Raw genomic sequence first — 20,678 nt, forward strand, 5'->3', positions numbered from 1 at the left:
CCAAAGCAATGCAACAGCTGTGTTGTATCCCATCAAGATGGTGTTTTCATAGCATGAAACTGAGGGTGTGTAGGTTTGGTGAGCCCTGCTGTGCAGCATGCGGAGGGCCCAGACAGCCTGGAGGATGTAAAACCTGCTGAGATAATGCTGGAGAACCATGGAATGAGCCAGAGCTGGCTCTGGACTGTCCGTACTGCCTTTTAGGAATGCCTGCTATCCCCCAAGCCATGCCAGGCATTCCCTGGGAAGGAACTTACGGGCACAGGCCACAGCTATATGACAAAAGGCTTGCCGATTTAGCAGGGTGCACAATTAATAGTCCAGAGCTTGAGTTTGATTCAGCTCTGGAATTAAACACACCTGATACATCTTCAGTATATATATCTTTACATCGGTCAGGCAGACTTTGGGTCCCCCCACATGTTCATGTGGTCTGATGCACCAGTTATTTTCTGTGTTGTGGCTTTGGGTTGTTTTCATCACATGTAGTATTTTTGTTAGTGGCATAGACTGACCCACAGCATGTAGTGAAACTGCTCGTCTCAGGTATTATGACATTTCTGTGGTCAGCCTGTGTTGAAAGAGAGGTTTGATGGAGGGGGATTTTCTTCAGGGTTGCTAATTATCTCCAGCTGATCTAAAAATTGCTGGAGTCATGGGGAATGGTGGTTCTGAGGACTGGGTCTGAAGAAATTATTGTTAAGGTTTTTGCTGTGCAAGGGAAGAAAAAGGGAGGGGATGGGAAAAGTGAGATAAGGTTTGTCATTTAAACCTAAACACAGAATAGCCTCACCTTATATCTTTAAATCTGCATCAATTATAATGCCTTGTTCACTTGCAAATTTCACTTTAAGATAAAGAATCATGCCTGGTTTGTTTGCCATTCCTACAGCCAAAGACAAGCTTCACTTACTCCCCTTTTATTTTCAATGACTAAGACTGAAAGAGCTAAATTACATTTCCTCCCCCCCTGTGGAAACCTGATGAACCAGTGTGAACCTGCACCTGAGAACCCCCGGGAACGCTGAGGATTTGGCCACACAGATCGGACAGTTGGATGCTTAATTGCGTTCTGGGCACAAAGCCTGCTTGAATGTGCGTCTTTTATTAAGTGCGTGGGAGGCCAGCACAAAAATTAGACCCCATTAAGGTGCCAGAAGGAGGAGAGTGGTGCAAAGGCTTTGCAGTGCCTGTCTCCACCGGGCTGGAGAGCATCAAGCTGCCCATGTCAGAAGCCCTTTGAAAAAGGTACCCTGAGCATCAACCTGGAACTCATAAGCAAGATGCAAAGATTTGCTGGGGGTGCTGGTAGAGACCTGAGTGAATAGTTATTTAAGGAGGTGACGAATAAGGTCCGTGCCAGCAGCAAAAGCAGAACTGAAGCTAAGGAAAAGAGAACCTGAGAGGACGTGAGGGGACTAGCGGAGCATGGGCAGCGCAGCAGGGAGATACTTTGATAAAAGGGTTCAGATAGAGATGAGGGGTGATGGAAACAGGATTTTGGTCAAGACAGGGAAGTGGTGAAGAAGAAGGACCAACTGGTGTAATGAGATGAGTCCGGGAAGTGAGAATTTCATTAGATAAAAGGGTCATGTTTTTTTCAGTTTGTTAAAAGATTAAATTACCACTGTGGCATTCACTCCAGATCTGTGTTTGAACTTTCCCAGGCTTTGCAAAGTAGATGATTTGGAGCCTTTTTCTGGATGGGGCTTTCTTTACTATTCTATGCATCTTTGCATGAATTGCTATGGATGATGAAATCATCCTTGTAGAGGGAGTAAGATCTGGGCCTCCCTTGGACGTAAAGGGAAACACTTATGTTTCCCCCCCTCCTATCATCTTGGCCATTTAGTGAAGACACATGGTAGTGCTGGCACACAAACGCTTGCAGCTTGCATCGCTCATGAAAAAAGCATACTGCATCATAAACACAACATTTTAATATTTTGAGTATCAAGAGCTTTTCAATCCCCTTCTCATCGTATTTTGTAGTTGCAACCCAAGTGAAGCACAATCAGCCGGCATAGTTTGCGTCCAATATATCTTATGGTGTTCACTTAGGATTTGTAACTCGGGTCTGTCCTCGGACTCTAAATCAGAACATGAGTGAAATGCATTGAATGATCCCATTAATATAAATAGCACTAAAGTTAAAAGCAGGGCTGCGTGAAAGGACTTTTGATACACTGGCTACTGTCGCCCTCGAGTCAGCAGGTGGCATTATAGAACAATCAGAAATCACCAAACCTTCGCCGCTTCCCGCTCGCAGCCCCAGACCTGAGCCTACAGGGGAATGAGCATGAAACCCGCCTGTTCAAAACACATGAAAACGCACAATGAGCAGTTGCCAATTAGGGCCGGGGCTATTGTCTGCTAAAGGTCAAGTGTTGGCCTTGCTGAAATCTTTCAACACTGGCTCCAGTGAGATTGGAATTTAATATATTTTATACAGCTGAAAAGTTGCTTGGTCCTACGCAGGGCATAACCAGCCTTTCCTCTCCTTTTCCCTTGTATTCCCCAGGCCGGCAATACGTGCTGGGAAACCTTGGGGAGGGAGGAACCTGGCTTTTTAATCTGCTGCCACCTCCCTCCCTGTAGGTATTGTGGAAGAATTGAGTTGTTGGCAGGGCAGTAGAAAAGGAGGTGGTTTGGCAACATGGGCAAGGGGAGGGTGTTTGGGACTGGGTTTGTTTTACCGTCTCCCAAGAGATTTTCTTCATAACTCTGGTGGTACATGTTTTTACAGCTTACTACTTTTAGTATCTGTCACTTGAAAAGAATAGATGGTCTAGATACAGGGGAAAAAACATGTGCAAGCAGCAACACGTAACCAACAAAAAGAAAACTTTCCCATGAAATAACCTAATGATACGGATGTTGCAGGGTGCTTAACGAGCCACAGGTTAGGGAAAGACTCAAGACCTTCTGGCTAGCTTCTGGGTCCAGAGGCTGCAAATGAGAGCCTTCAAGCTTCCTCGGGTCTGATGCCAGATGATCCATCAGTCCAATGACCATGCCAAGACACCGTACCTTCCAGCTGCTGCGGCTGGCAAGGATGTCTTCCCAGACTCCGAACCAGAAATTAGAAGTCCATGTTTGCCTATAGCCCCGATGCTGTAATTGCTGCTGCATGGCAGAGCATTGCCCAGTGGGGTTCTCGGTGATGCAAAGGTTTTGACTTGCAGAAAGGCAGAGGTGAATCCCCTCCCTCAGTTCCCAGTGTTCGATGACCTACTGATGTTGCTCCTTTTGCCCCTCCATTTGGGGCCAGTGTTTATTAAAGCGGATGGTGACTTTGCTTCCCAGGCCACAGCAATTAGTGACTGCGGTGTCCCTAAGGGCTCTGGGCTACAGCGTCCCCTTGGGAGTGCAAGTTTGACTTTTAAACCCCTGCACAAGAGCTGACCTTTGTTTCCCCCAGTGGCACAATTAGGATGAGCTCAGGGTGGTCTTGGAGGGGACCCCAACCTCCCTTTAACTGCTGGTGACAACAGCCACAGGCTGGCATTGGGCGTTGCCCACATACTTGTCTAGTCACCAATGTGACTTTGTGAGGATGGTTTCCAGTGGGCATTGGCATGCAGCCAGGCCACAGCCCAAGTTACTGGTTAAACCCATGGTTTTCATGTGCTAATCCCCGAGTTTGAACTACCTGTACTCCGTGTGTGTGTGGTCTTGAAAACGTACCAGTCTATTTGCAAAAAAAAAATAAAAAAAAAATTTATAATATTTGCCCATTTGTTGCCATGGTGATGAAGGAGTGTGGGACAAAATAAAGATATTCTGGCTGCCCCGGGCCTGTGAACAAGCAGAATTGCAGAGAGTTGGTGAGAATGTGCTGTTAATTGTAACCAGAAACGCAGTAGTCGCCCACCATCACTACAAAGTGTTCTTCAAAGCCCCTTTCATGTCCTGCCATAGCAAAATGACATCCTCTAAAAGGTGGGTGACAAAGAACACTGACAGCTGGACTTCCGTTGTACCAGGCTAGACACGGCCCATAAGTTCAGCAAACTGAAAATCTAGCCTTGCTTCCTCAAGTTATTCGTATTCCTAACTTTATCAATAACCTGGCATGAGCAGATCTTGAGTGAAGTGTTATCTCAGTGCTCCCAGGACTTGCAGGGAAGCTGGAGGGGGAAGGCAGTGCTGCTGAATCCTGGAGATAACAGGTGGAATGCAACAGTTGATGCTTTTGTCTGCTGTAACTTTTAGTTAAAGCTCTCAAATGCTGCCAGACCCTCTGCTGTTCCAGCCTGTAGCCCTTGCTAGATAGAGCACCTTCTTGACAGCCTGGACAAATGCACGCAAAAGAAATCTGAGGCATTTCACAACTTCCAGGTTCTGACAGCATTGAAAAAAATGCATAAAACCCCTATAAAACCCCTTCCCCATGCAGCTGTGGTGATAAGGAGGCACACTGCTGCTTCCTGGGTATGGAATATGGGCTCAGAAATTAATTGTAATTGTTGGTTCTCATTCTGTACATGCACAACATTTGGCATGAAAAGCGTCTGCATCTTCTGTAAATCCCTCTTCAATTATGTGGAAGTGACAGGTTTAATTTAAACCATGGTTGCTCCTAGCTAGCTTAAAAATAAAATAACATAAAAATAGAACCACCCAAATCAGTCATAGTATCTTGGCCATGTTTATGTTACATACACATTTTTAAAGTTGCTGCTATACAGATGGAAATATGAAGCCCACTGTCAGAGCTACCTAGTTTGTAAAGTTTCAAGAGGTTATTGGATCCATGTGTACCTGGCTCTTCTGAAAAATTGTTTTCCCTGTCTCAACCTATATTCTTCTATTTGCAAGAACCCAGAAGATGATGCAACCTTCAGATTAAGTCCATAATCATGAAAAAGCTAGTACGTTTGGTTCATGGCTGTAAGGATGCCGAGGCACAGTATTTTTAGAGGCAGTATTACATAGCTCTTGCTAGGTAAAATGGATTTTTCAAAAAATGAAAGGGCATTGGATTAAAAATGTGCCCAAATTAAATGCCATCCCATTGATGTAGTTTTGAATACAAAGCTAGTCAATATAAAGGTCACAGGATTTGGCTTACAGTCATCAGAGATGGAAAAATACTTACCAGATAAAGCTCTGCAAGGGCAGAATATAGTCCCTCCTAACAGAGGACTGGCTCTCATCTTTCATTGTTCTTTCTTCCATTAACTTGATCTTTGATCTCAGTTCCGGTTAGAAATAACTGTAAACAGTGGCGATGTTCTAGGCCATTAACCAGATGTACCACATAGCAAGATCCCTGCCACTAACAGACCATCTGAAAAGACGACACATACAAGAGTAGTGCTTAAGAATATTAATAATATTTTTCAGGAAAGAAGACACAGCATTTTCATTTCCTGCAGAATCCATCTGTCACGTCTGAAGCAAATCAGGCTGCTGGAAATGTGGTTCACAACAGCCCTTTCAGAGTTATCAGGCCCAAGCATTCAAAGCCAAGCTAACGTTTTAGTTTAACAAATACCGGTGTTCAGTTCACCTATATTAATAATTTGGTACCCATTCCACCAGCAAGTTCTTGATAGAAAAGATACTTGAATAACAGATATTACGGAAATTGACCTTATAACAAACAGGGTATCGTCATGATTTTAGTTTAGCCTCAATCTATGTGGAGTTTGAATCCTTAAAGCTTCCAGCTCCATACAGGTGATAAGCTGGGTAGCTCCTGGACCATGGCTAGTGCTGTGGAAGGACATTCTGCCCAGAAAAGATCAGGCTGAGCCCAGGCTGATGGTGTTCAAATAAAACCGCAAAGTGCATCTTTTAATTCATAAAGTCTTCCGCTAATCTAACCAATAAATAAACCCATATAGCTAGTATTCTTCACTGAGTAAGGAACATCAGAAAAAAGCCAACAGTTTTACTTTAGGCTTTTATGGCTTAGTAATTTGGTACAGCACAATAGGCAATAAATAAAGAAAAGATGCGTGGAACAATCAAGTTAGAAGCTTAAATTATATGTATTATGTATTCATTATTTATAGGCTTTTGCTAAAGCATTATTTAGTCCCATTCACAGTCCTGAGTATTTAAAAGTTGAATGTAAAGCCTATCGCTGAAAAAATGATGCAGAGAAGATCTGCTTTAAATGTACTCCTAAGTACTGCTATAGAGCTTTTATGAATAACAGACTGTAGCACTTCCTATTGTTTTATATTTTGTCCTGTTTTAGAGACTTAAAAGTGATGTCATAACAGGGGGAAACTTGTCATGGACACACATTAAAACCTGAGCACGAGGAGAAGACCTTTGATAACAGATATTTGGACACATAGATGGGTAATTCAATAAGGGGAGAAAAATGCTGAATTAAAGACATTTTTAGAGTTACTTACATGCATGTCTTAGAAATTCTACCTCTGTTCAGAGGCGCATGCTGAACTGCAATCAAATTGCTATGTCCAGCTCTGCAATTTCAATCATTCAACCCATTTATAGGGGTCTTTTTGTCTTGAATTAGGCAAAATGTGAGCCCAACAGGAAATTAAGCAACCAAGCAAAATCAGGAAATTCACTCAAGTGGCTTAGCCAGTGGAATGCCAATGCTATCTTCAAACTAAAACTCCAAAGAGAAGAGGTTGAACTGCAGTCAGATTTATTTTCAAAGTGGCTAATGTGCTTTTAATTTGTACAAGGTTGGTAACCAGGAAAAAAACAGGCAGAGCCTTACATTGCTGTTGTGAACCTTGCTTCTAATTTTTTTCACATAAGGCCTTAGCATACAGATGTACATATATATAATGAGTTAAAAAATGCACCACTTGTAAAAAAATTAGAACTGCTATCTTGATGACAAAGTTAGAGATGCTCGTTATAAATTAAGTACCCGCTGGCTTTAGAACATAAAAAATTAACTGAAACAGGAAACACACTCAAAGATTGCACTTCTTCCTCAAAAAACATATTTGATGATAGCTTTCAGGGTAGGGGGGAGGGAAATGCTTTTAGCTGTTTACAGTGGGATCTGCAGATCTGTATGTGGAGTATTTTAACTGATTGGGGGGGGGGGCAAGCTACAATTTCTGGTTCACACAAAACCGCCCCCCCCCCCCCCCCGCCCCAAACCCTCAAAGGAATTTCTTGCTTGCAGATTTCCATTATTATTTATCAACCCAAAGTACCTAGGAACTCTAGTGATGGTCCAGGTCCCTGTTATGCTGGGCACTGCACCAACGCAGAATAAGTATGCAGGTCCTTGCCTGAAGAATTGCCAAAGGAAGGATGAGGCAAGAGAAGAGAAGCAGGCAGCCATCAGAGTTAAGGGAAAAGAGTATGTGCGTGGTGATCAGCCTCGTTAGCAGCATCTTCAGCACACCACTGGCAGGCTTTCTCAAGCTTCTTGAGATCTCAGAGCAAAGTCAGAACTTGCGAGGCTATATGAGAAGAGATAACAATAATGCTATAACCTTGCAGATACATCGAGGGAGTTTCTCCAAAGCCTGAAGACTGGCACAGGAGAAAGCCAAGGGGAGTCCATTAGTAGTTTAATACAAGACAGAGGTTCCATGGCTGATTTCTATTATGGATTCTGGTGGCCATCATTGTGTTAGATATATTGCAGTTTGAAATCACATACATTTTTTTAATTGTGATTGTAAATATGCACTGCTGCTTACTTAGCAATGCACTGTGTGCCCCATTGATTTTTAACTAAACCATGAGATACTTCATTAGCTTTAAGAGGAAACCATGGAGCCTCTGTGGGTGCTAGGTTTGGGGCTGGAGGGTCTCAGTGGTTCTTCCTGAACCCAGCACCTGCATCATAGTCTTCCTGCTCAGTTCCTTCTTTCTGGGAGTAAGGCTTTGCACTCATCCTTCAGCATACTTGTAACAATCCCAGTTCAGTATTAAAATAACAGCTACAATCAAATCTCCTGTCTTTAACCAATAGTATCAGAGATGAGGGAGAAATTATTGCTCCCCCACTTTCCTTTTCCCAACACAGCCACCAAGGCATGTCATCTGTACTTGTCCATGCATATCTGTACATGATGTAATACATTTAAAACCATTTGGACATCTTCAACTGAATTTATTAAAGGTTTAGAGGCCTTTTGGAGGTTGCACGCAATTTATGGAAGTAGCCAACTAAATAGAGGACACCCTACAAGTGTTCCCACTTAAGACAAAGCCACTTAATCAGCTCTTGCAGTCTTAGGCAACAGAGAACACAGAAAAAACCCCAAACTTGTAAGGCTTTCACTTACCCCAGCTGCAGAAAAAGATTCTGTCAGGACTTGCATCTTAGTCAGTCAGCCTTGAAACACACCCAAAAGACACCAGGTTCCATTAAAACAGATTTTGAAAATTTATTAGCTCCAGTATTATCTCCTCCCTTCTTCAGAGACATCCTAGGTGTCCCACAGCTCAAAACAGAACAGTTTAAGTGGGTGTTTTGAAGTGATGAGGAAACCCCTCTTTCTACAGGGCTGATGGATGTCTCTTGCTCCCTTGCACAGGGTTGACTGGGGGTCAGGAAGACATTTCCCTCCCAGCCAGGGGAGCAGGGACATGAAGGTTCATTTGTCTTTTTTTTTATCCCCTTCCTCTACAGCCAATGGCCTGGTTGACCTTCTGAATCATTCGGGCCATCGTAAAAGCCTCAGGCAACGGTGATCACTCTTGTTTTCTGCTTGTGAAACACAGGTTAGTCTCCTGAGAATTAAACCGCTTTAGTTTAATTGAAACCTTTGGCTTTAATATATGAGTATCTTTGCTAAATGTAAAGGCCTGAGGTAAGTAGAGGTCACACTAGGTGATCTTATGGTGCAGTCCATAGTGTCTGGGAGGCTCAAGAGGCAGAAGCTGCCTTTGCTTTAGAGAAAGGTAGATAGAGGTAGGATAAGGCTATGAAGGGCTTTGAATGGAAAGGCAGGGAATGTGTGGTTGATATAACAAAAAAAAAAAAGCCACTGGAGAGTTAGAAGGAGAAGGCTAGTGTGGCTAAAGGACATGGCTAGACAACCATTGCAGCAGCAGTTTGAATGGATATGAATGAGATGAGATTGTATTAGTTGAGGAGAAAAGTGAGAGAAAATTAAAAGTTCTATTTGAGTCACAATGGGCTCGATCTGTCAGTTACATATCTGGGATGGGATTTCTGAGAGACAGGCTGCAATTTTAGTTTGAGCAGAGGAGGCAGGTCTGGGAGCATGAGTAGAAACATGGCATTTGAATTGCCTTCTGCAGGGGGAATTATCTAGAAATATAAAATGTAAAAGAAAACCCTTCAATAGTTGGTTACACCTGATTATTAGCATGCACAAATCTACGTGAAGACTTCATGTTTAAAATCTTGGTTATATATCACTCAGCTTGGCTGAAATGCAAATGAAAATTCATCCTTAAATCCCTGTTTTGATTTAATGATTAAAATAGTTCCTTCTTTATCTAAGCACGGTCAATTTAGGAATGAGATGAAGTGAAGTACAAATATTACTGGTTTGCAACCACTTTGTTTTCCAGTAAAGTTTTGTGCTTGAAAGGTCTTTGTTTCCTGGAAACTGGTAAAAGATATTAAGGCCCGACACAATGCCACTGCCCACTGCACATCTTCCACCACTTCTCAGCAGATTTTGAAGCAGAATAAAAGAAAATAGTATCTAAGCATGTATAAACAATTCTTACACTAAGGAAGTACTTATCCAGTGTGTTTCCACAGGAAAATTAATTTGTTTCTTGCTTCCTCAGATTTCTGGATAAGTAATAACAGAAAAGTACCAGAACAGTGCTAACTACTACCTCCTTAAACAAACAAACAAACCAAAACAAAATCAACCAAAACCAAAACAACTCCCTCCCTCCCCCAACTTATAAAAAATGAGAAGCAGATGAAATGGCTCATACAGAAATTCTGTATTAAGGATGGTGAAACATAACAAGAGCGATATGTTGTGCAGAGCATGCTTTAAGTAACAGTGCTTATTAATCAAACTTGTTTGCTAGTGATCTGTCTTCCCTATGCCTTGCATTGGAAATCATTAGAAGACTTTACAAGAGCTCTTATATGCCCTGTCCTGGCAGAAAAAATGCAAACCTGAGAACGCAAGCAGCCATCCTGGCTGCACCAGGATTCAGGTAACTGATGCACCTTTACTGTCCCTGGCTTTTTTCAAGGAGAGACAAGTTGGGGAAAAGTTCTGGACTGAGAAACGGCTCGCTCAGGAGGTGAATAAGCCATTTGGTAAAGCAGGCAAGTGTAGGGAAGGTCTAGGAAGGAAGTGCTGTATATTGCAAAAAGAACAAGGCACTTGGAAACATATGTAGGAAGGACTAGAAACTTGAGTAGGCAGAAGATGCTTTGGCTGAACTCTTAGCAATTTAGAGTTCTCATGAGTGGGACTGTTCCTAGGGGACTGCAGTGAAAAGCTGAACAATGCTGTATTGGCTCAGCACTGAGAGCTTCATTTGCCCTTTTTGAAATACTGTGGCTAATTCATACCCTGAAAAATGAAGTATATCCTGGCCAGATGGCTCAATTTAAGAAGCAGCACACAACTGTGTAGCAGGAATAGCAGGTAATGGAGGTGAAAGTCTGGTTGTAGGAAAAGTCAGCTGTGTACAGGGGGCATGGGATGGAGTCACCCTTCCATGAAATTCAATAAAACCTGATCTGGTCATGATTAACTCAACATTTTCAAAATCCTTTTAAGAGTTCACAAAGAACATAATGTCTAGCCAACTTGTAGTCATATACGAGAGACCCCTGACTCTAATATCCCAGCATGTCAGCCCTCTACTTGTTTCAGATTTTGATGCTGAACACTGCTTTGCTTCTCAATTCCAGCTTATTTATTTAGGATTCTTATTGCTTTATCTTATTCGTAACAAGCCCTTGGAGTAAGTAAGGAAAAGTACATGATAGAGAAAACTCATCTGTTTAAGCAGTCTGAGCAAGGTTTACATTAAACCCACCAACTGATACATGTAATTAGCGGCAGAACTTCGTCTTGAGCCCAGAACCTGTACACTCAGCTGTGAAACTGCTAAACAGAGAGAATGGAGAAGTGTGAAAAGCATTTTGATCAGGCTCAGCCATGCTCAAACATCCTCTCAAAACACGCAGGATATCTCAGGACCTCTCAATGCCTAAGCAGTGTCTCTTGTACCTGCTCTATGTTGGACTCCAAAGTCAGACCAGTTTTTTTCTTCACTCATGTTGCGTGGGAACTCCCTGGGCTGGGAGATGGAATCCACATTGCTCCCAAGGGCGAGTGTGAAGTGACCCTGAGGGAAAGAGGATCAGTGAAGGATTTTATTGGATGTGGAATCATTCTGACAGGCCTTCATAAATTTGTCTTTTAAAACACAGGCTCCTTCTACATCATACGTATTTTATGGGGAAACAGATGAATGACTAACAGTGATTGCTACAAGAAGAGAAATACCATGATTTGGGGTAAATTTACCTGAGGCTTGCTATCAATATCCCAACTCGCTTACTTGTCTTGCTTCTGTAAGTCATTGTAAGAGGACCACAGTATGTAGTAAACACACTTTTGGCTTACTACTGCTGTGCTAAGTAAAAAGTGATCAGTGTACACAGCAAAATACCTCTCACCTAATTTGAAATAGTGTTAGAAATGCTCATCTGAACCTTATGAGCAGCTGTGCGTGTTACAGAGTCAGAACTATTTTTGCACTTGATTTCTTTAACTACATCAAATAGCTGCTGGCTCCTTATCTACAAACAGTATAAAAATAATAACAAAAAAAAGAACTGAGCTGCATAGTCTCCTGTGTTTCCCTTCTTGATCTCAGGTGGTCATTTGCCTATATTGGCAGCAGCTTAGTAGTAACACATCCGTAGCATTAAGATCTATCTGTTATTTTTGCATGAGAGGCAAGCCAGAGTGTCACTCATGCCTATCTATCTACCACGTTCTGATTAAGGAGGGCAAAACATTCCCTTTCTTGAACAACTGGATCCAGGACCTAGGTGTTGAGACGGGATGTAAGAGGAACTTCTATTCCCTTAGGGAAAATAGGGGTCAAGATGGACCAAACTGAACATATAATCTGTATATGTAGTGAAGACTTCTATACACTTACTCCAGTAGTTTAGGCACATAAAATAATCCCCAGAAGGGTATCTTTGAACAAGCATGCCATGCATCAGTTCCCTTAGGTGAAAACTTTCTCCTGAGGTTTGTTCTGATTACACCTATTTCAGCCTGTGCTTTATTGTAAAGACAGCTTTGTGTCTCTCTTTAGTTGGGTTTTTTTCTCTTTTTTTTTTTTTTTTTTGTAAAATTTAGAAACCTGTCTATATTAATGTCTCACTGTTTGTTGGAAACAGATGGCCCTTCCTGGAGACACACAGTTGAGTGAACAGACACCAACCACTTTAACATGTGGTAGCATGTTTGTAATTAGATATTTAAAGTGCTAGACAATTACTATCGAACTTTGTCATGAGGGAAATTTAGGTCTGTGTTTACCAAGATCTGATTTATAAACTGGATCCCTGCCAGAGCTTTACTCTTGGGTATAAAATAGAAGACGACTATGGTTGAATACTGAATGACATTGACTAAAGCTACCACTTGCCCTATCTCAGATATGATTTCTCACTCCTACCTCCCACCCCAGCCCCTTAGTTTTTGTTAACTGTTGTATGGGATTTGCCCACGTGGTAAGTTTTGGGATGCAACCAGCTGATCATAGGTGGTACCACCTCTGTAACATGACTAGTTTAGGGCTCAGCTTCCCACCTGGTTTTGGACTACAGACAGGTAAAAGCAGATCCACCCCAAAAGAAGAGAATATCAGCCATTGTTGCAATGGAAAAAAAGCTGATAAAGTTGAAGAAAAGAATGGAAAGCGATAAAAGAAATCAGAGGACAAATTACAGGGGAGCATTACAGAAGAAGAGGAAAAAAGATTTAAGAGTTATCTAATCCATAAGATAATTTAATTACTGCAAAGTTTTTACCCTAGTTGGAAGTATCCAGCCTGTGGAAGTTGAAAGCAGAAGCACTGACTGCTGGGGGAGTGCAGCTGTAGCTCCCTTCACATGCCTCCCCCATCGCTGCACCCATGGCTGTAAGTAAACAGTTGCAATTAAGAAACAGTTCAGTTTCAGAAACACAAAGTTCCCTCTGGTTTTACCTTTACTTGCAGCGGAAATAGTGCAGGAGGCTGGAGGAAAGTGTTGTGGCTTAACTGAGAGGAACATTAATGTTTCAAAACTATGAAAAGGGTTGAACTTGTAGGTGAGGGAAAACCAGTTTTACACCAAAATCTCACGCCTGAGCTGCTAAACTCCAGTGGAATACTTAGGTATAATGGCTGTGAAAGATAAAATTACATTATGACTTCATTTTTTAAAAAACTAAATTGTTAATTCTAAGTTTGGATAAGGATTTAGCAATGAAATGCTTCAGGGATAACTTGTTTTCAATGGGGAATTCTGTGTACAAAACTGATTACAGGATGGAGCCAAATCCCTGCCAAAGATATGGGTAGGATCATGAAAGCAGATGAACTACAATTTCCCATGCACTAGAATTCACAATAAGGCCAGGAGCAAAATGAGCACAACCAGAAAATATTTCAAGAGCCAGGACTGAGCTATGGGAGAAGGCTGTGTACTTTTCTCTGTGTACCTTTAATCGCTTGTAACATCTTTCTAAAGAGAGGCAGGTGTTGATCTTACAGAGAACTAGTATGCTAATTTAAATATTCACTGTATAATTTGGGAAAGGTATCTTGGAAAACTATTTGAAAAAATTTCAGCCTAAGGTTTATCAAAATAAACACACAAACTTTTTCCAGAAACTGGGTACTGTAGTGTTGTACAGAGTGCCAAAGATGAGAGGACAGTGATGAAGAACGAGCAGCAAAACCTGGTAATGCTGTCTGAAGTAAAATTGGGTTTAAGTTATCAGTCTCTTAACGTTAAAATTTGAAAGCCTAGAAACTAAGCAAGCCAAAGTAAGGATCTCCCAGGAACACAGTTTTGGTTTGGACTCTGCTTTGCAATGTTAACTTAGGTATCTATTGCAGCATTGTCTTGTAATTCAGCAAAATCTTACAGGATAGTAAGGTAAAGTCAGCTGAAAAACTTCTGGGTCAAAGGAAAGGTGAGCAAGTAAAATACAACTCCATGTGCAAACACTGAAGAACAGGTTGCAGAAGGTTGACATAGCAGATCCTTGTTAAAGGGATGAGAAGGGCTTGCTAATAGTTACCATTAATAAAAAATACCTGTACTTCTGTAACGTTAGGCCTGTAGGCAACAGTAAATCAGGGTTTGGTTTCTCATGATGTTAAGGACTACGCATCCACATAAAGCAGTCTCTGCCCTGACAAGTGTACAATGTAATTGTTGTCCAAACACATCCCACTTCCTCACTACGGCTGACTCATAACTGCTTTTGAGAAACTCCCATAGGAACATATTTCTTGCAGAGTAAGAAGCAGATGTTGGGTTTTTTTCTGGCCTCCATTTTGAGAGACAAGAGAAGATGGCACCAGTCCGGATCCATGTGGGACCCCTGTGGGAGACGAAGCTGAGGTATTTCCCGCAGGTCGGCCTGGAAGCTGCCAGCTGAGGGAAGCACGGAGCAGGCAAGCAGGGGGCAGTGTAACCACACCGTTACACAGCCCAGAGCAGCACGTCGCTGGGAAGAACCAGCTATGGGGAAAGTCACATAAGCAGTGGGAGCCGGTTAGGACAAGCCACAGCAATTGCTTCTGGGGGAAGCCCCGGGTGCCACTCCCGCTCCCTCCAGCACTGCCACAGGCCCGGCTGCCCGCACCTCAGCCTTTCTGGGGAGAACTCTGGCCACCATCGCCAGGCTGGGCGCAACCAGCCGGCCAGGGCCAGGCCAGGCCTCGGCGGAGGTCACCCACAGACTGACAAGGCCCAAACCCAGCAGAGCGGCCTTGACTGCCAAGCTCAGGCCTCGCTCCAGGCGGGGGGCAACCCCCACACCCGGCCAGACCCCAGCTCCATCGCCCTGAGGCGGAGGAGAAGAAGAACCATCACCACCCATTCCCGCCCTCCTGAGGTGAGGTGAGGTGAGGGCAGGGCCCCCACCCCGGCGCCCTCGGCCAGTGCGCATGCGCAGTCCGGCCGGCTGGGCCCCGCCGTGCCCCACTCGCTGCGCCACACGCGCACCCGCGTCCTTCTTGCGGCTCCATCCGGGGACGCGATGACGTAATCGCGCCCCGCGGGCGAGAAGCGCAGCTTCCCCCCCCTCCCCACGCCCCCGCCAAGCGCCCCTCCGCACGCTCCCCGGCTAGCCAATGAGAGAAGGGCACCGGGCCGCCGCAACGCCTGCTGGGGGCTGTAGTCCAGCGCTTCCTCCCCGCCCCGCCCGGCACCACTGCCGTGAGTCCCTGCCGGGAACGGGACCAGCCCCCCGCCCCTTGTGGGCCGGGCCAGCTCTCCCCGCCGTCCTATGGCAGAGCGGGTCAAAGTTCGGCGGGCGGGCGGGCCGGCCAATGGGAGCAGGCGAGTGCCGGGAGGGGGCGGAGCCGGCTGTGTTTTGTTCAATTGCCATTGAGGAGCCCGGTCCATACGCGGAGGGGAGGCGGCCCGGGCGGGCGCAGGTACCGGTGACCGGCGCTGCGGTGAGGGGAGGCGGGCGGGGGAGGGAAGGCAGGCAGGCGAGGCCGCGGGTGGCAGCACCCGGCGGCCGAGGGCGAGCGCAACGGGCAGGTAACAGCCGTTCAGGCGGCCCGGAGGCAGCGCTGGCTGGAGGGGAGGCGGCCAGGCCCGGACCCCTTCGCGAAACCCGGGTGACTGTGGGGACCGGAGAGCTCTCGGTGGGCGAAGAGGGGCCGAACGGGCCGCCGCCGCCCCGTGGGGGGACACGACAGGGACCCTGCGGGGTGGGGGTGTCACCCCGGAGCTGCCCTTCCCCGCGGCTGCAGCCTTCCCGCTGCCGCAGAGCTGCGGGCTGCTCGTCTCCTTAATTATACGGCTAGATGGATAAATAGGTATGGGGGCTGTATCTCTATATTTATTTCTTTTTAATTACTGTTGGTGCTGAGAGCGGGGGCCGCGCTCCTTCCTCCCAGCTGGAGGTAAAGGTTAGCTGCCTGTTCGCCCTGCCGTTAGCCGAAGGCTTCGTGTGGAAGCCCTGGCAGAAGAAAGAAAAAATACGCCACCCCACCCCCCAAAAAAACCCCAAACCCCGAACCCATACCAACCCCCACCCCACCTCATTAGCATTAATAATTGCCGCTCGGGTTGGGAATCGGGCTGCCTGCGCGGCGGTGCTGTGTCTCCCAAGGCCGCTCCAGGCGAGGGCTCCGGCCTGCCCCGGCGGCGGCCGGGGGATGGGGGGGTGTCCCGGGGGGGGTCCCCGGCGCTCGGCCGGGCGCGGACATTCCTTTGTGCCGCTGCCCTGCGGGACACACGGCTGCGGGCACATCGCCCCGGGGTTTTGGAGGCGATTCTCCCCTCCGTTGCTCAAGGGTAGAGAGTTACGTCAGAGTAGGTGCGCGTTTTTCCACAATAGCTGCCTTCCACAATGGTTCCTGGGTGAAAACCGTGATTATTTTCTTCCCTTCCCCTCCCTCAAGCGATAGGAAAGTTGATTTCTGATTTATGGCTGGCGAGCGTAACGACCGGTTGGGTTCAAAAGTCCGAGATCGGTGAGTGAATAGGCTCTTTGTGTTATTCCAGCTTTCCGAAGGGCAGTAACGTGGCTTTGTTCTGATTATTTGGCTTATTAAACGTCTCCTTGCCTGTGCGAAGGCTAGCTAGAACTGGGTTCTCGAAGTCTTGGGTGCTGTTTAAGGAGGTCGCTTTAGGTCTGGTGAGGCAGAGAGGCTGGCCGTTGAGGACGATCCTCTGGTTTAGCGTTGCGTCAGTTATCTGAACTCTTCTGGGAGAGATCTGAAAGTTAAGGCGTTTTCTCTTTAGGTAAATGATATATCCGTCATAACCGTTCAGAAAACAGCCGTTACAGAAACAGTGCTTTGTAGTAGCCCTGTAACTTTCAGGTTGCAGGGTTGAAGTGGCCTGGTGAGTCAGACCAGATAAGTCACTGGCTTTTAACATGCATGCCGAGTTCTAGGCCTCGGGATGAGTTGAGCCAGCTGGTCAAATCTATTTTCTGGTTCACTGTGCTTACATTAAAATTAGCTCCTGAGAACAGTTATTACAGCCTTTACTGTTACATTGCCTCCCATTCATATGCCTGACTGCTAGAAAATACTTCCGTCCAAGCCATTTCTGGCAAGAACCAGTAAGTTTGTGTATCTTGTGGCAAGCTCAGATGTTTCTGCCTGTGTTTTAATTGTGGATAGTCTGTTTGGTTCGAGTTGGGCTTATGGGATCTGGAGTGCAGTGTTTGCCGAATAGCAAAAAGTTTCCTAATGAAGCATGTGACTTGATCTGGTTTTATTGGAGATGCGGTGTACGTGATTGAGCCCAAAGAGCCTGTATATTTACAATTATTGTGCGTCTGAAAATGCTTGGAAGAGTTGCGCTCTGAGGCAGGAGATCAGTGTGTGTAGGGAGCTCAAATATACATTTCAAGTAGTTCTGCATAAGCTGGTGGAACTCCTAACTGGATAATGGGTTTACTTACTACTCACTCGCTTTGAATTTTGGGGAAATACTATTCATAGTAATATATCTGTTACTTTTAATCATCCCTGGGTTTTTTTGTCAGTAACAAGATGCTGCTCTTCATCATATGGAAGTACATGCTGCCTATTAGACATAAAATACTGATCTGCAAGATCATCCCCCTAATGATATCCTTTCAGGATGTTCCATGCTGTGGTAATCTGGCTGTCCTCTAGCGGCCTTTACCTGCCAGTGTGTAACCCGTAGTTATTGTGTCTTTAACTTGAGAATTAAAGCTGATTAAATAATTGTAGAGGGATATTTTAAATTTGGTGTAGTTAAACTTCCCTGCGTCCTCTTGGAAAGCTGTTTTTCTGCAGGGTACTTATGATTCAGAAGAATAAGGAGGCTGAAAGAAGAAATAGTATTTCTATTCGCAACCATTGTATTAAGCTTTGGAAGTTTAGTATAGGCATAAAACTACAGTTATGAAAATATGGTGGGCAGATAAACTGAAAGATTAACGTTACTGAGATGTCTGCAATTTATTGCATGGATTGTTTTATTTAAAAAAAAAAAAAACCATGAAGGATTTATTCTTTCCTATAGGAATTCCTTGAGAGTCTGGTAGCCATTACTGTAGCTCCCTTTTTTAGTTCCTTCTCATTTTCCCTACCCTGTTCTTTCTCCCCCTTCCTCTGTTGCCTCCCCCCAATCTACATTCCTTTGTGTTAGCAGTGATGATGGCAGTTCTAGTCACCTCCTGTGGTTTGATAGATTATTCCCTTTAGAAACATGGTGTACTTAAAACTTTCCAAACACAATTCTTTCCTCGCTCCTACACTTTTTCTGGTGCTGGTTTCGAGTTTTGTTCTAAGAATTTGTCCTTTCTGGTTCTGTTTCGGGTTTTCTTAAATACTAGTAAGAAGTATTGTTAAACCTTTAGTGGAAAATACTGGTATTATCATTTAAATTTCTTTTTCTGCATTTTGATGGTCATAATAAACAGAAATTTTGCCTTTTGGGGACAGTGAATTTCCTTCTCCCCTGCAAGCTCACAAGTTTTGTGCTTTCTTTTTAGAGAAAGTTTTGCTTGCTTTGAACTTTCATTTTTATTTTTATAAAATAAATTTCTTGGACTATTTTTGATGTTCTTGAGAGCTGATATTCGTGTAGGAATGATCTTGCAGGTAAATGTTCATAGGACCTTGTCTTTAGCATTACACAATCTACATATAAACTTTTATTTTGGAATATATTATGGTAGAACATGTAAGAGATTCCTGTCCATTGCAGAAGTAGCTGTAACTTTTATTCTAGATACTGTAAGTAACATAAGCTTACTGGGGGGGTGAAACTATACACAGAAACCTGTGAAGGCCTTTATGAGCACTCCTGAAGGAAGGGTTAATGAGCAGAAGGCAGCCCTTTTCATTAGTTCTAGGGAAGAAATTAATGGCTAGGAAAAGAGCTACTTGAACTCAGTGTAGTGGCTGATACTTTCTTGGTAGGTAAGTTGTTCTAATCTGTTGACTGTATATCTGAGGGATAGCCATTGACATTGACAATGTGTTTTTTGGTACATCATGAAGTTTGTGTGGTTAACAAGATCTTGGCCGACAGTGAAGTATTGCAATCCAGTGATGAAAGAGTCTGTATTAAAAAAAATAAAAATCTGTGCTTTGTTGGTTTCTCTTGACTGTAAACACTCTGCTAGGGGGATTGAGACAGTCATATTTTAGAAAATGGTTTTCTTTAGGGATTTTCTTTCCCCCTCAAAAGGAGGCCTGGAAAAAAAAAAAGTTTTCAACTCCTTTTTAGGCTGTTTTACAGATTTTTCTGTGATGACCCAACTGGATATTGCAGTACTGTTGAGTATAGAAAAACCTGAAATCAAGGTAACTGTCAGCTCTTTAATATTGCCATTTCTACGTTTTGTGCTGTTTTGGCTTTTCTGTTTGGTTGGTATGGGAAATAGTGTCATGAACAAACTGGCAAGAAACTCCTCAGCTAACTTCTGGTGGTTTGTAGTGGGTACAAGTAACTTCTGAAGGCCACGTTTCTGCTAATTTTTAGGTTGAGGGGAGGAAGTAGGCAGGGTTGTTACTAAATACATTATCTGGGTTATGGCTTTCAGTTTACTGACGGCACTGGTTTTTTTAAGCAAGCAGTTGAATATCATGCTTTAGAAATTGAAATGTTTCAATTGGGAAATGTCCTGAGTTATAAAAACAAAACTAATATAATTGGCTTTCAACTGTTTGAACTTGATTATATTTTAGTGAAATGCAGGCCATCACTTACGTTTTGCTTGTTGGGCATAAACAGGAAGATCAAGGGTTCTGATTACCTAATGTTAGCATCATTGCTGAATTTAGTATGACAACATTGAACTAAGTCCCTGTGAAAATTAAACTCTAGTATAAAGTAGAGGGAAGAATACTGTCAATGATGTATCAAATTGCAGGCCTAGAGCTTTGGACATACAGTGCCAGTGATGGCAATTGCTCTTCAATATGTGTAAGTCTGTCTGTACAGATAGAGCTAAGAGTGTGAAATCAAACAATATTTTGCCTAGAGCTGTCATTAGAAGTGTCATTTGCAAAACTGACTCGGTGTACTAAGACCTACATGTCGTTGTGGGAAAGGCATTTCAGATGGAAGAAAGCTGTTTCTGCATTTGCTGAGCTTTAAAATTGGAACCCAGCTGGTACAGGAAATAGTTGAAGAAATAACTGCAGTACCACTGTCTATATGTTTACTTTTGTGCTTTAGACTGAGATCTGTGATGGTGGAAGACAGGATCTGAATTCCTTTTTTCTGAAGAATACTTGTTTTTCCTTAACATCCCCCTTATCCAACCAGCCTCGGCAGCTGTTAATGCAACTTAAGTTTTCTGGGTTTGTGAAAGATCGCATTTATAATTTGGCAATTTCTACACTGAAGTTAAGGTGGATTAACTTAAAAGATTAAGAAAAACCTTTACTGTCCTAATAAGACCTCATACAAGGCTGTGGCTTCTCTTCTACTGTCACCTCCCCTTGAGCCATGAATGGGAATAATAGGAACTTGCTGTTGGTGTTATATTAACTTTAGGTCTCTAATTTGC

The 20,678-nt window shown here is 43.9% G+C and overlaps 1 protein-coding gene across 4 annotated transcripts in view; it reads left to right on the top strand.

Moving 5' to 3' along the window:
• Positions 1-15,521: 15,521 nt before the first annotated feature.
• The window catches only part of FAM53A (family with sequence similarity 53 member A), a 73,319-nt gene continuing 68,162 nt past the window's right edge, over positions 15,522-20,678 (top strand). Inside the window, exon 1 of one of the 4 annotated variants that reach the window (XM_049793102.1) lies at positions 15,522-15,597. The gene's annotated coding sequence lies outside the window, so the exon portion shown is untranslated. Of the gene's footprint in view, positions 15,598-15,638; positions 15,988-16,625; positions 16,648-20,678 lie in introns of those variants that run through there. The other 3 variants (XM_049793123.1, XM_049793096.1, XM_049793110.1) reach the window with 3 other exon arrangements.

Source organism: Accipiter gentilis, chromosome 3, assembly GCF_929443795.1.
Source record: "Accipiter gentilis chromosome 3, bAccGen1.1, whole genome shotgun sequence".
Taxonomy (NCBI): Eukaryota; Metazoa; Chordata; class Aves; order Accipitriformes; family Accipitridae; genus Astur; species Astur gentilis.